The sequence below is a fragment of the Panthera leo genome, chromosome B4, assembly GCF_018350215.1.
Source record: "Panthera leo isolate Ple1 chromosome B4, P.leo_Ple1_pat1.1, whole genome shotgun sequence".
Taxonomy (NCBI): Eukaryota; Metazoa; Chordata; class Mammalia; order Carnivora; family Felidae; genus Panthera; species Panthera leo.
Genome location: NC_056685.1, coordinates 75,019,700 through 75,034,773, shown reverse-complemented (window position 1 = coordinate 75,034,773; position 15,074 = coordinate 75,019,700).

Genomic DNA, 15,074 nt, shown 5'->3' with positions numbered 1-15,074 from the left:
TTTTTTTGTTGTTTAGAAATATTTTAAATTATAGAGTGGGAGAGAGGGAAGAGGGAGTGAGAGACAGAGAGAGAGAGAGAGAGAGAGAGAGAAAGAGAGAGAGAGAGGGAGGGAGGGAGAGAGAATCCTAAACAGGCTCCATGCCCAGTGTGGAGCCCTATGCAGGGCTTGATCCCACAACTCTGGGATCATGTCCTGATCTGAAATCAAGAGTCAGATGGTCAACCAACTGAGCCACCCAGGCATCCCAAAACTTATTTTCATAAAGGTGACACACACAAATTTTGTTAGATATAGTACCAGATATTTTTCCATTATTTGTTTCTATTATGAATTAAAAATTCAATTACATTTACTACTTGGTTATTTCTAGTACATAGGAAAGTTGTGATATTTTGTATACTAATCTTATATCTGTTAACTTTGTCGAACTATCTTCCTGTTTCTAATGGCTTATTTATAAATACTATTGGATTTTAAAATTACATTTTAATGATTTCATCTTGAATAAAAGCAAATAATTTTCTTTTTCTGTTTCTAATTTTTATGTATCTCATTTTTATTTTTTATGTTTATTATTTTTAAATTAAAAAAGTTATTTGAGTATATTGACACACAGTATTACATTAGTTTCAGGTGTACAACACAGAGGTGATTCAGCTTCTCTATGTGTTATGCTATGCTCACTACAGTGTAGCTGTCATCTGTCACCATACAACGTTTTTACAATATCATTGACATATTCCCTATGCTGTGCCTTTTATTCCCATGACTTTTTCCTTCCAAAACTGGAATCTCATATATTCCTCTCCCTTTCACCCATTTTGCCCATCCCCTGACCCCACTCCCCTCTGGCAACTATCAGTTTCTTCTGTGTATTTATTAAGTCTGATTCTTCTTTTTTGTTTGTTTCTTCATTTGTTTGTTTTTTTTAGTTTATGCATATGAGTGAATCTGGTATTTGTTTTTCTCAGTCTGGCCAATTTCACTTAGCATAATACTCTCTGAATCCATCCACATTGTCCCAAATGGCATGATCTCATCCTTTTATGGCTGCGTAGTATTCGTGTGTGTGTGTGTGTGTGTGTGTGTGTGTGTGTGTGTATGTGTGTGTCTGTCTGTTGATGGACACTTAGGTTGCTTCCATATCTTGACTATTATAAATAATGCTGCAATAAACATAGGAGTACATATATCTTTTTGAATTAGTGTTTTCATTTTCTTTGGATAGATACCCAGTAGTGAAATTATTGGGTCATATAGTATTCCTATTTTTTTTAATGTTTGTTTATTTTTGAGAGAGAGGGAGCATGAGCACAGGAGGGGCAGAGAGAGAGAGAGAGGGGACAGAGGATCCGAAATGGGCCCTGTGCTGACAGCAGTGAGCCCTATGTGGGGCTCAAACCAATGAACTGTGAGATTGTGACCTGAGCCAAAGTCTGATGCTCAATTGGCTGAGCCATCCAGCCACACCTGTTTTTAATTTTTTTGAGGAAACTCCATCCTGTTTTCCACAGTGGCTGTACAAGTTTATATTCCCACCAACAGTGGAAGAGAGTTCCTTTTTTCCCACATCCTTGCCAACACTTGTTATTTCTTGTGTTTTTTATTTTAACCATTCTGACAGGTTTAAGGTGGTATCTCATTGTGGTTTTGATTTGCATTTCCCTGATGATTAGTGATGTTGAGTATCTTTTCATGTGTTTGTTGGCCATCTGAATGTCTTCTTTGGAAAAATGTCTATTCAGGTCCTCTGCCCATTTTTAATTGGATTATTTATTTGGTGCTGAGTTGTACGTTTTTCATTTTTAAAGTTAATCCATGGGCCAGAACCTCTGGTACAAACATCTTTTTATTGGGATCAGTGAAAAAACTTATGTTTCAACGTTAAGGATGATGTTTGTTCTGTTATTGATCAATATATCTTACATTATAAGATATATAATACACTTATAAGTGAATTCACTTATAATAATTCTCTCTTAACTACATTTTACTAAGAATTGGTGTAAAATTTTATCAAATGCTTTTTCTGTTTCCATTGAAGACTGGGACCCTTTCTCTTTTGTTTACTAATGTATAGTATCTGTCACATAATAGGCATGCAATAAATACATGTTGAATAAAAATAAGTTTATTGAAATAGTCATATAGTTTTATTTTATTTTTTGTTTTTATTTAAATTCTAGTTAGTTAACATACAGTGTAATATTATTTTCAGTTGTACAATTTAGTGATTCAACACTTACATACAACACTTGGTCCTTATCACAACAAGTGCACTCCTTAATCCCTATCACCTGTTTCACCTATCCCTGTGCCCCCCACCCTTCTGGTAACCATCAGTTTGTTCTCTATAGTTGAGAGTCTATTTCTTGGTTTGCCTCTTTCTCTTTTTTTTTCTTTGCTCATTTGTTTTGTTTCCACATATGTGTGAAATCATATGGTATTTGTTTTTCTTTGGATTAGCTTATTTTGCTTAGCATTATACTCTCTGGCTCCATCCATGTTGTTGCAAATGGCAAGATTTCATTCTTTTTTATGGTTGACTAATATTCCATTGTATGTTTATATACCACATCTTCTTTATCCATTCATCTGTTGATAGACCCTTGGGCTTCTTGCATAGTTTGGCTATTATAAATAATGCTTCAATAAACATAGGGGTGCATGTATCCCTTTGAATTAGTGTTTTTGTATTTTTTGGGTAAATACCTAGTAGTGTTATTACTGGATCACAGGGGATGTCTACTCTCGCTACTAATATTCAACATAGTACTGGAAGTCCTAGCCACAGCATTCAGACAACAAAAAGCAATAAAAGGCATCCAAATTGGCAAAGAAGAAGCAAAACTTTCACTATTTGCAAATGATGTGATACTCTACATAGAAAGCCCAAAAGACTCCACCAAAAAATTGCTAGAACTAATACACGAATTCAGTAAAGTTGCAGAATACAAAATCCAGTGTACAAGTATCTGTTGCATTTCTATACACCCATAATGAAGCAGAGAAAGAAAAATCAAGGAATAAATCCCATTTATAATTGCACCAAAACTCATAAGCTATTTGGAATAAACCTAACCAAAGAAGTAAAAGACCTATACTCTGATAATATTGATGAAAGAAATTGAAGATGACCCAGATAAATGGAAAAACATTCATGCTCAGGGATTGGAAGAACATATATTGTTAAAATGTCTATATTACCCAAAGCAATCTACACATTTAATGCAATCCCTATCAAAATACCAACAACATTTGTCACAGAGCTGGAACAAACAATCCTAAAATTTATATGGTTTTATTATTTTTTTTAATGCTAAATGGTATCAGTAGGTGTTCTGGTATTGAAGAATCGTTGCATTCCTCAAATCACCCTATTTAGGTGGAGTAGTAAAGACTGAATGAACTTTTGCCAATATTTAACTTAGGAATTTCCCATTTATGTTCATAAATCAGATAGTATGATTTTTTTCTTACATTCACCTGGTGTTGTCTTTTCATCAGCTTTCCTGAGATTATGTTTCACAAATCACAAAGATCACCTATTCAAAGCATACAGTTCAGGTTATGGTAGTGGGGCATGGACCCAGTCCCGCACCTCATCCTGGGCACCCGGAGCACCCTCAGGGAGGGGCTGCTACCAGAGGAGCTCCAGCACCACTGCTAACCTAGAAATGTGCAAGCCTGTGCCGTGAGGAGCAGGGCTCTGCAGAGAAGCTGCAGCAGGGGAGACTGCTGAGGCCCTGTGGGGCAGGTGCTACCCATGGGTGACGTAGGTCTGTCCTGGACTTTGAGCCGTTGCCTGACCCCAGCAGGACCTGCACAGAGCCAGCCCGGGGATGATTGATGTTAGGAACCCCGCCCACCCCCCCCCAACCCTGTAGCCTCTTGGGCAGACCCTGCCTTGGAGGGAGACTCTGAGCCTGTTGCTGCAAGGTACAGTTGCCTTCATTTGCTTCTGTGAAGGACAGTCTTGACCTCCCACTCCAAATCCAAGTCCTGTTCTTTGCACAGTTAGAGTAAAAAAATTTGGGCTATAGCCCAGATGAGTTTGACTCAACTTTTTTTGAATGTTTATTTATTTATTTTGAGAGAGAGCATGAGCAGGGGAGGGGCAGAGAGAGAGAGAGGGAGACAGAGGGTCCCAAGCAGGCTCTGTACTGCCAGTGTAGAGTCCAACATGGGGTTCGATCTCGCAAACCATGAGATCATGACCTGAGCCAAAATTGAGTCGGAGGCTTAACTACCTGAGCCACCCAGGTGCCCCTCAAGTTTTTAAAATATGCAAATTCCTGCCACTCATTTCCTTTGAGCTAGGGTACCTGATTGTCACCTTTTGGCTTGAGAGTTTCCAAAAGGAAGTTCTGGTCTCAAGCATGTGTGTATGTGCCCATAGTTCTGGGGTTCAGCCAGTATGGGACACAGAATGGTCAGTGGCAGCAGGGTTGTATTTAAAAAATTTTTTTTATGTTTATTTATTTTTGAAAGAGACAGAGACAGAATGCGAGTGGGTTAGGGGCAGAGAGAGAGGGAGACACAGAATCCAAAGCAGGCTCCAGGCTCCGAGCTGTCAGCAGAAAGCCTGACATGGGGCTCAAACTCATGAGCTGTGAGATCATGACCTGAGCCAAAGTCAGATGCTCAACCGACTGAGCCACCCAGGTGTCTCGCAGCAGGATTGTATTTTAAATGGTCTCACACACATGGTGGCAACTGGGAAGTTTGGCATATTTTTGGAATTTTGTGAAACCATTTTATAATAAATGAGAATCTCTGAAAGGAGAAAACAAGCAAAGAAAACCAAGCATACGATTCAATGGTCTTTGGCACATTCACAGCTGTGCAGCCATCACTACATTTCATTACTTCAAGTAACTTCAGCACCCATGGACAGCTGCTCTCCATTCCCTCCCCACAACCCTGGCCATGAGCAGTCACTAATCTGCTTTTTGCCTATATAAATTTGTTTAGACATCTAATCTTGGCATTAGTAGTATGCTTTCTTTCATTTTTGTATTTTCTTAAAATAGTTGCATAAAAAAGGAGCTATCACTTCCTTGAAGGTTTTATGAAATTTGCTTTTAGAATTTTGAGGACTTAGCTTTTTGTTGTTATTAGGGAGGGGAAATTTTGATTGCCAGTTTAATTTCTTTAGTAATTAATGGTATATTTGGGTTTCATATTTGTACATGAATCAATTTTAGTGATTTCTAATTTTTCTCTATTTTCTCTTAATGTTTTTAATTTCATTGGTATTTTGTTACTTATAAAATTCAAATATTGTTTTCAAGCTTTTCCAGCATTCATTTAATTTGAAAATAAAAGATTTCAAACATACAGTAAAGTTGAAAGAATTCTACAAGTGAACATCTACAAAATCACATCTAAATTTTATTATTAACATTTTCTTATGCATGCCTTATCATCTACCTATCTGTCTATCCATTCATCAATGTACCTTTTTCAAATGCATTTCAAAAAAAGTTACAATTATATCTGTACACTTCACCCTAATTAGTATATTTCACCCTAAATATTTCAGCATGTATATCATTAACTAGAATTCAAAATTTGACTACTTCTTTTTTCTTTTGAGGTGAAATCTATATGCTGAAATGTTAAGAGTGTTATTCAGTTAATTTTAATAAATGTAAACTGCTGTGTAAGTCAGCCTTTTTCAGATATTAAGTTACCAACACCCAAGTAGATGACTTCATATCCATTTCCAGTCAATTCTTGTTCACCACTTGTTAGCCACTGAACTGCGTTTTCCACTATAGACTGGTCTTGCTTTTTACAAAAATCATATAAACAGAATCATACAGTGTCATCACTGTATGAAAACATTTGTCTTTCTTTCTCTGACTTATTTCACTTAACATAATGCCTCCAAGGTCCATCCATGTTGTCACAAATGATACACAAATGACATTGGCCTTAGATGACACATCAGACCAGAAATGCGTAATCACAGTCACTGTGAGATAGCACCTCATACTTGTTGGAATGACTAGTATCAAAAAGACAAGAGGGGTGCCTGGCTGGCTCAGTTGGTAAAGCATACAACTCTTGATCTTGGGGTTGTGAGTTCAAGACCCACGTTGGGAGTAGAGATTATTAAAAATTTTTGTTTTTAAATAGACAAGAAATAAATGTTGGTGAGGATGTGGAGAAAAGGGAACCCTTGTGTACCGTTGGTGGGAATATAAAATAGTGCAGTCACTATGGCAAATAGTTTGGATGGCAGTTGCTCAAAAGAATTAAACATAGAGTTATCATATGATCAGCAATCACACTTTTGGTTATACGCCCAAAAGAATTTGAAAGTAGGTACTTGAACAGATATTTTTATACCCATGTTCATCGCAGTATTATTCATAATAGCCCAAATTCAAAGCATCCCAAATATTGGTCCAGAAAGGAATAAATAAACAAAATGTGGATATACATACAATGGAAAATAATTCAGCCTTAAAAATGAAGGAAGTTCTTACACAGGCAACAACATGAATGAGCCTTGAGGACATTATGCTAAGTTAAATGAGCCAGGAACAAAAGGACAGATAGTGTATGATTCCACTCACATGAGGTATCTAGAATAGCCAAATTCATAGGGACACAAAGTATAATGTTAGTTAGTTGCCAGGGATGGGGAGAGGAGAGAATGGGGAATTATTGTTTAATAACTACAGTTTCAATTTGCTAAGATGAAAAAGTTCTGGAGATGTATGGTGGTGATGGTTGCACACTACTGAGAATGTACTTAAGGTCACTGAACCATACTTTTAAAAATGACTAAAATGGCAAAACAAAACAAAACAAAACAAAATCTTTGATGTTCAGAGTTACCAGAATATGCTTTACTATAAATTTATATTTATTTATCTTGCTTGATGTTGATAATATACTTTCTAAAATGAATAAAATATATCTTTATTTATGGAAAATTCTCTGGTTATTCAAGTATGAATTTTCTATCATTCATTTATTTGCCTTTTGGAATTTTTGAACAGTCTCGTTAGGGCTCTATAATATGTGCATTTTCTCAACCTATTTTCTATGTCTCTTAAAGCTTTAATTTCTTATGTTTTATTTTTCTATGTTGTGTTCTGAGAGAATTTCATAGTACTATCTTCACAATCACCCATTAATATATAAGCAATGTAGTATAGAGATTATTCCATCCATTATAGTTTTAATTTTAATGAGAATAATTTTAAAGATAGCTAATAATTTATCTTAGTAGCTGTTTGATTTTGTTTTATTTTGCCTCAATTTTTCAGAAAATTGTAATATTTAAACTGTGTTATTCATTTATCCCTTTTTGTATCTTTAAAAAAAATTTTTTTAATGTTTATTTATTTTTGAGAGAGAGAGGGAGAGAGAGTGCGAGCGAAGGAGGGACAGAGAGAGAGAGAGAGACACAGAATCTGAAGCAGACTCCAGGCTCCGAGCTGTCAGCACAGAGCCTGATGCGGGGCTCGAACTCACGAACCATGAGATCATGACCTGAGCTGAAGTTGGACACTCAACCAACTGAGCCACCCAGGCGCCCCAATCCCTTTTTGTATCTTAAAAACATGTATGCTGATGTCTATGTGATAAGGTTCCAAAATAGTAGCAAATTGATGATTTTGTTGGCTAGAATTTTAGCACTAACTTTTTTCATATGTTTTGGAATTTTGGTAAGCAGACTGACTCATTTAATAGGCAGGATTTGATTGTTTCTTCGTCTTCATCATCTTTGTCATCTTCGTCTTCTCCTCCTCCTCCTCCTCCTTCTTCTTCTTTGTCCTTCTTCCTTCTTCTCTCTCCCACTCTCCCTCTCCCTCCTTCTCCTTCTCCTTCTCTGTGCAAACTCTTCCCTGTCAGTTTGTGTCTCCCTGCCCCTGCCCCAGCCTCGAATCCACAACCAGCTTTCACTCCTTTTGGAGCTTTTGCTTGGTGATGATATTAGGTGATGACTAATTAAGACTCCTGTCAGTGAGCAGATTGTCTCAGTGCTTCCTAATGAGGTTTTGTTTATGATTTCCTGACATGCTTGTTCCAGAAACTCCTATAAAGTTATTGGCTAGAAATTTGGCAAGTTTCATTTGTTCTTAGCTTTCTATAAGGAATAGGGTGACTCCACCCCACACACTCACTTCCAAGTTTGAATAAATCTCGTCATCTATCTCATGCTGAGCACATTTAATTCCCAGTATCCTATATGAACTTAATCAGAGCTGTACCTAGAGATTGGAAGACTTATTACTTAAGTGCAATGCAGTGTTTTGCATTTCTATTCCATTTGTGTTTCAAGGATATTCTTGTGTTTTTGTTAGATTATGTATGCCATTTTATCTACCAGATGTTCTGGAAGCAGGGTGGGTCCATCAAGTCCAAAATTATAGCTGATGTAATTTAAGTTCATTCTTCAGAAGCAGACCTTGAGATGAGGATTCATGTAAATGTGTTTTTTTTAAAGAAATGAGCCTGAGAGAAACTGTTTAAGTGAGAAAAGTGGTGCCTTGGTGGCTCAGTCGGTTAAGCATTCGACTTTTGATTTTGGCTCAGGACATGATCTCACGGTCATGAGATTGAGCCCCACATCGGGCTCTGTGCTGAATGTGGAGCCTGCTTAAAATTCTCTCTCTTGCTTTCCCTCTGCCTGTCCTCTGCTTGTACTTTCTCTGTCTCTCTCAAAATAAATAAACATTAAAAAATGAGAAGAACCAGGGTATAAATTCCCAGGTAATTCCAACTTTCTATGTATCTGAGTGAAATGGCTCCTGTGACCCAAGGAGAATCCTTCAAAGATTAAAGGTGCACACTGTTAGAAAGCACATAGAAGCTGAGAAAAAGGTGCAGAGAATATGTAACAAGAATCCAAGAGGTTCTTAAGAGGTACATGACAGTGCCCACTATAGGGTATCCATTGTACCACTCAGATTTACATACTCCTTATACTAAGTTAATTCCATTGTGCCAAAACCCTATAAAAATTATTTGGGTCCTAATTTCTTGGGGGAAAACTTCTATCATAATTTTGGTTCTCTAGAAGCAGATGCTGTGTTGGAGTTTGGGGGGCAAGGTGGTTTATTGGAGATTAACACCTATGAAAGTTAGAGGATAAACATGATTGGGCATAAGGAGGAGTTAGACAGTGATGCAAGGTTTAGACAATCCACAGGAAGCCTGTGAGTATTGACCATCAGAGTTGTCTCTGATCAGACCAAAACAGCCAGGTCTTATGCTACCATCTCACTCAATCAGTGGTATTGTCTGTCCCTAGAAGGACATGACCTTAGGCAAGTTGGCCTCCTGCATTTGAGGCAGACACTGAAGGATCTAAAAGCTGGAATGTGTGTACTGACTACACTCCCTGCATCTGGGCAGTAAGTAGGTCTTGTTGAAATGGAATATGGGCAGTTTATCTCTGTGTCTGTCATAATCTACAAGGATAAGGCTAGTAGGAATTATAGTTCTTGCTGTGGTGGTTAGTCCCTAGACCATAAATTATATTCATCATCTCCCTTCTCTAACGCTCATTAAGGTTCCTGTCACCATCAGCTCACATTTCTGCTGAGTGAATAAGAACTTCATCCCTGAGGCAGATGAGAACTTCGTTTCTATGTCCTTATCAAGACGTAGTTCCTATAACTGCAGTGCCAAGAGATGTCCTAGAGGTTCAGCTGAGTGCCACACATTTACTCCATTATTCCTATTATGTAGCAACAGCCCTGTTTCATGATGATCACTGGTATCACTTCACCATTCCTTCCTGCATCTCAGATCTTTCACCTAGGGTTAGTTAGTTTCCTATTGTTCCATGCTATTTTTTAGGTAGGACTTTTTTTTAAAATTAAATTTTAGTTAACATATAGTGTGATATTGATTTCAGAAATAGAATTCAGTGATTCATCACTTACATAAAACACCCAGTGCTCATCACAAGTGCCCTCCTTAATATCCATCACCCATTTAGCCCATCCTCCTCCCTCCCCTCCACCACCCCTCAGTTTGTTCTCTATCATTAAGAGTCTCTTGTAGTTTGTTTCCATCTCTTCTCTTCCTCTCCCTTCCCATATGTTCATCTGTTTTGTTTCTTAAATTCCACATATGAGTGAAATCATATGGTATTTGTCATTCTCTGATTGACTTATTTCACTTAGCATAATACTTTCTACCTCCATCCACACCATTGCAAATGGCAAGATTTCATTCTTTTTGATGGCTGCATAAGGTTCCATTGTATATATATGCCACATTTTCTTTTTCTGTTAATCAATTGATTGACATTTGGGCTCACTCCATAGTTTGGCTGTTGTTGATAATGCTGCTATAAACATTGGGGTGCATGTACACCTTCGAATCTGTATTTTTTGTATCCTTTGAGTAAATACTTAGTACAATTGCTGGATTGTAGGTTAATTCTATTTTTAGTTTTTGGGTTTTTTTTTGAGGAACCTCCATACCGTTCTCTAGAATGACTGCATCAGTTTGCACTCACAAACAGCAATGCAAGAGGGGTTTCCCTTTCTCCACATCCTCACCAACACCTGTTGTTTCCTGTGTTCTTAATTTTAGCCATTCTCACAGGTGTGAGGTGGTATCTCAGTGTGTTTTGATTTGTATTTCCCTGATGATGAGTGATGTTGAGCATCTTTTCATGTTTCTGTTAGCCATCTGGATGTCTTCTTTGGAAAAGTGTTCTATTCATGTCTTCTGCCCATTTCTTTACTGGGTTGTTTTTTGGGTGTTGAGTCTGACAAGTTCTTTATAGATTTTGGATATTAGCTCTTTATCAGATATGCCATTTGCAAATATCTTCTCCCATTCCAAAGGTTGCCTTTTAGTTTTGTTGATTGTTTCCTTCACTGTGCAGAAGTTTTTATCTTGATGAAATTCCAATAGTTCACGTTTGCTTTTGTTTTCCTTGCATTCAGCAGCATGTCTAGTAAGATTTTGCTGCAGCTGAGGTCAAAGAGGTTGCTGCCTGCGTTCTCCTCTAGGATTTTGATGGTTTCTGGTCTCACATTTAGGCCTTTCATCCATTTTGAATTTATTTTTTTGTGTATGGTATAAGAAAGTGGTTCAGTTTCATTGTTTGGCATATTGCTGTCCAGTTTTCCCAACACCACTTGCTGGACGGACTGTCTTTTTGCCATTGGATAGTTTTCCTGTTTTGTCAAAGATTAGTTGGCCATATAGCTGTGGGTCCACTTCTGGGCTTTCTATTTTGTTCCATTGATCCACATGTCTGTTTTTGTGCCAGTCTACTATTTAATGACTACAACTTCGTAATATAGCTTGAAGTCTGGAATTATGATGCCTCCAGCCTTGCTTTTCTTTGTCAACATTGCTTTGACTATTTGGGGTCTTTTGTGGTTCCATACAAATTTTAGGATTTTTTTTTAACTTTGTGAAAAATGGTGTTAGCATTTTGATAAGGGTTGCATTAAATGTGTAGATTGCTTTGGATAGTACAGACATTCTAACAATGTTTGTTCTTCTGATCCCTGAGCATTGAATACCTTTCTGTTTATTTGTGTCATCTTTGATTTCTTTCATAAGTGTTCTATAGTTTTCAGAATTCAGATCTTTTACCTCTTTGGTGAGGTTTATTCTTAGGTATCTTACGGTTTTTGGTGCAGTTGAAAATGAGATCAATTCCTTGATTTCTCTTTCGGCTGCTTCATTATGGTATGTGGAAATGCAACAGATTTCTGTATGTTGATTTTGTATCCTGTGACTGCTGAATTCGTGTATCAGTTGTAGCAATTTTTGGTGGAGTCTTTGGGTTTTCTACAAAGAGTATCATGTCATAGTGAATAGTGATTTCTGAGGCTAGGACTTCCAATACTATGGTAAATAACAATGGCGAGAGTGGACATCCCTGTCTTGTTCCCAACCGTAGAGGAAAAGCTCTCAGGTTTTCCCCATTGAGGGTAATAACTGGATCTTTCATATATGACTTTTATTATGTTGAGATATGTTCCCTCTGTCCCTACTTTGTTTAGGGTTTTTGTCATGAGTGGATGTTGTACTTTGTCAAGTGCTTTTTCTGCATGTATTGAAATGATCATATGGTTCTTATCCTTGTTTGTTTGTTTGTTTGTTTTATATTTTCAGAGAGAGAGATAGAGCATGAGTTGGGGAAAGGAACACAGAGAGAGTGAAGGAGAGAGAATCTTAAGCAGGCTCCATGCTCAGTGTACAACACCTGAAGGAACTATTTTAAATTAAATTTCCCGCTTGACATGTTTAAAATCACATCAGAAGCTGGAATTTTGAAACTTGCTTCGATGTTATGAAGATTAAATTTTTTTTTTTAACTTAGAACTAATGGTGACACTGTCACTTACTGACCATCTTTGGGGTCCCAGGTTATACAGGAGTCTAAATTAAAGTCCCTACTGTGGGACGGTAATAATCATTAGAGTGGACCTTCTGGGATTCAACAGAAATCCTTGGGGTAAAAGTCAGGTTTGGTATTCATTTAATTCATTGGATTTCAGATTTCATTTTGTTTTTGACATTGCAGAATCCTCTTTTTGCAAATTCAGAAATGTATATAAAATGGTAAGTTTTGGTTTTTTTGTTTTTGTTTTTTGTTTTTAATTTGAGAGAGCAAGAGCGCTTGAGCAGAGGAGATGGGCAGAGGGGGAGAAAGAGAATCCTTAGCAGTCTCCATGCTTAGCCTGGAGCCTGACACAGGGCTCGATCCCATGCCCCTGGGATCATGACCTGAGCCAAAATCAAGAGTTGGACTCTCAGCCAACTGAGCCACCCAAGCACCCTTTAAATATTTTAAAATTTTATTTTGGGGAGGGGGAAGAGGCAGATGGAAAATGGTACGTTATACATATATACATATACATACATATATATACATACATATATATATATATATATATATATATATAGTTATACATAGTATATATGCTTATGTACTATGTCAGTCACAATGGTCACTGGAGGGTATCTAGGCTGCTATACAGCAAGAAAAGGAGATTCTTCAAATTCCTTTCTTTACCATTACTATTTCTTGTAAACGTGTTTCATCCACATATAGATTAGGAACAATTTTTCTAATAACTGCATAATATACTTACATGGATGTACAGTAACTAATTAATCTAATCTCATATTTTTAGGTTGTTTTTAATTGTTCTTACTAAATTACTAATGTATTTTGACCATACACCTCTCATATATAGGTAGCTATTGCTTTAGGAAGGATTTATAGAAGTAAAAATTCTAGGTCAAAGTCTTACACAATTTAAATTTTAACAGTTTTATTGAGTCATAATTTGTATATAATAACTATATAATTTCATAAGCTATGAGATATCTATATCCATGTCTATTCTATATCTATCTCACATAACCATCCTCACAGTAAATATAATGAACATATCCATCACTCCAAAATGTGTCCTCATGCTGTTTTGTGATCCTTCCTTTTCACCCCTGGCCAACATTCCAGTAATCTAAAAACTCTGTTATTTCTGGATCAGCTTCAAGTGACTGATTTTTTTTTTTTTTTTACTCATTATGGGTTGTATTTTCCTTAGTCTTTACATACCTAGGAGTTTTTTTTTAATTTTTATTTTCTATTTTTATTTTTTAATGTTTATAATTTTTTAACATTAATTTATTTTTTAATTTACGTTCAAACTAGTTAGCATATAGTGCAACAGTGATTTCAGGGGTAGATTCCTTAATGCCCCTTACCCATTTAGCCCATCCCCTCTCCCACACCCCTCCAGCCACCCTCTGTTTGTTCTCTATATTTATGAGTCTCTTTAAGTTTTGTCCCCTTCCCTGTTTTTATATTCTTTTTGCTTCCCTTCCCTTATGTTCATCTGTTTTGTATCTTAAAGTCCTCATATGAGTGAAGTCATATATTTGTCTTTCTCTGACTGACTAATTTTGCTTAGCATAATACCCTCTAGTTCCATCCATGTAGTTGCAAATGGCAAGATTTCATTCTTTTTGATTTCTGAGTAATACTCCATTGTATGTATTATATACATATACCATGTATGTGTGTGTGTTTGTGTGCGCGCGTGTATGTGTGTGTGTATATATATATATATATATATATATATACACACACACATATATATATATATACACACACACACACACATATATATATATATATATATATATATATATATACACACACATACACGCGCGCACACACACTATATCTTCTTTATCCATTCATCCATTGATGGACATTTGGGCTCTTTCTATACTTTGGCTATTGTTGATAGTACTGCTATAAACATTGGGGTGCATGTGACCCTTCAAAACAACATACCTGTATCCATTGGATAAATACCTAGTAGTGCAATTGCTGGGTTGTAGGGTAGTTCTGTTTTTAATTTTTTGAGGAACCTCCATACTGTTTTCCAGAGTGGCTGCACCAGTTTGCATTCCCACCAGCAGTGCAAAAGACATCCTCTTTCTCTGCATCCTCGCCAACATCTGTTGCTGCCTGAGTTGTTAATGTTAGCCATTCTGACAGGTGTCAGGTGGTATTTCCTTGTGGTTTTGATTTGTATTTCCTGGATGATGAGTGGTGTTTCCCAGATGATTTCCCATCTGGTATTTCCCGGATGATCCAGTGGCCATCTGGATGTCTTCTTTGGAGAAGTGTCTATTCATGTCTTTTGCCCATTTCTTCACTGGATTATTTATTTTTGGGTGTTGAGTTTGATAAGTTGTTTATGGATTTTGTATACCAACCCTTATCTGATATGTCATTTGCAAATATCTTCTCCTATTCCATCAGTTGCCTTTTAGTTTTGCTGATTGTTTCCTTTGCTGTGCAGAAGCTTTTTATTTTGATGAGGTCCCAATACTTCATTTTTGCTTTGGTTTCCCTTGCCTCCGGATATGTGTTGAGTAAGAAGTTGCTGCAGGTGAGGTCAAAGAGGTTGTTGCCTGCTTTCTCCTCAAGGATTTTGATGGCTTCCTGTCTTACATTTAGGTCTTTCATCCATTTTGAGTTTACTTTTGTGTATGGTGTAAGAAAGTTGCCCAGGTTCATTTTTCTGCATGTCACTGCCCAG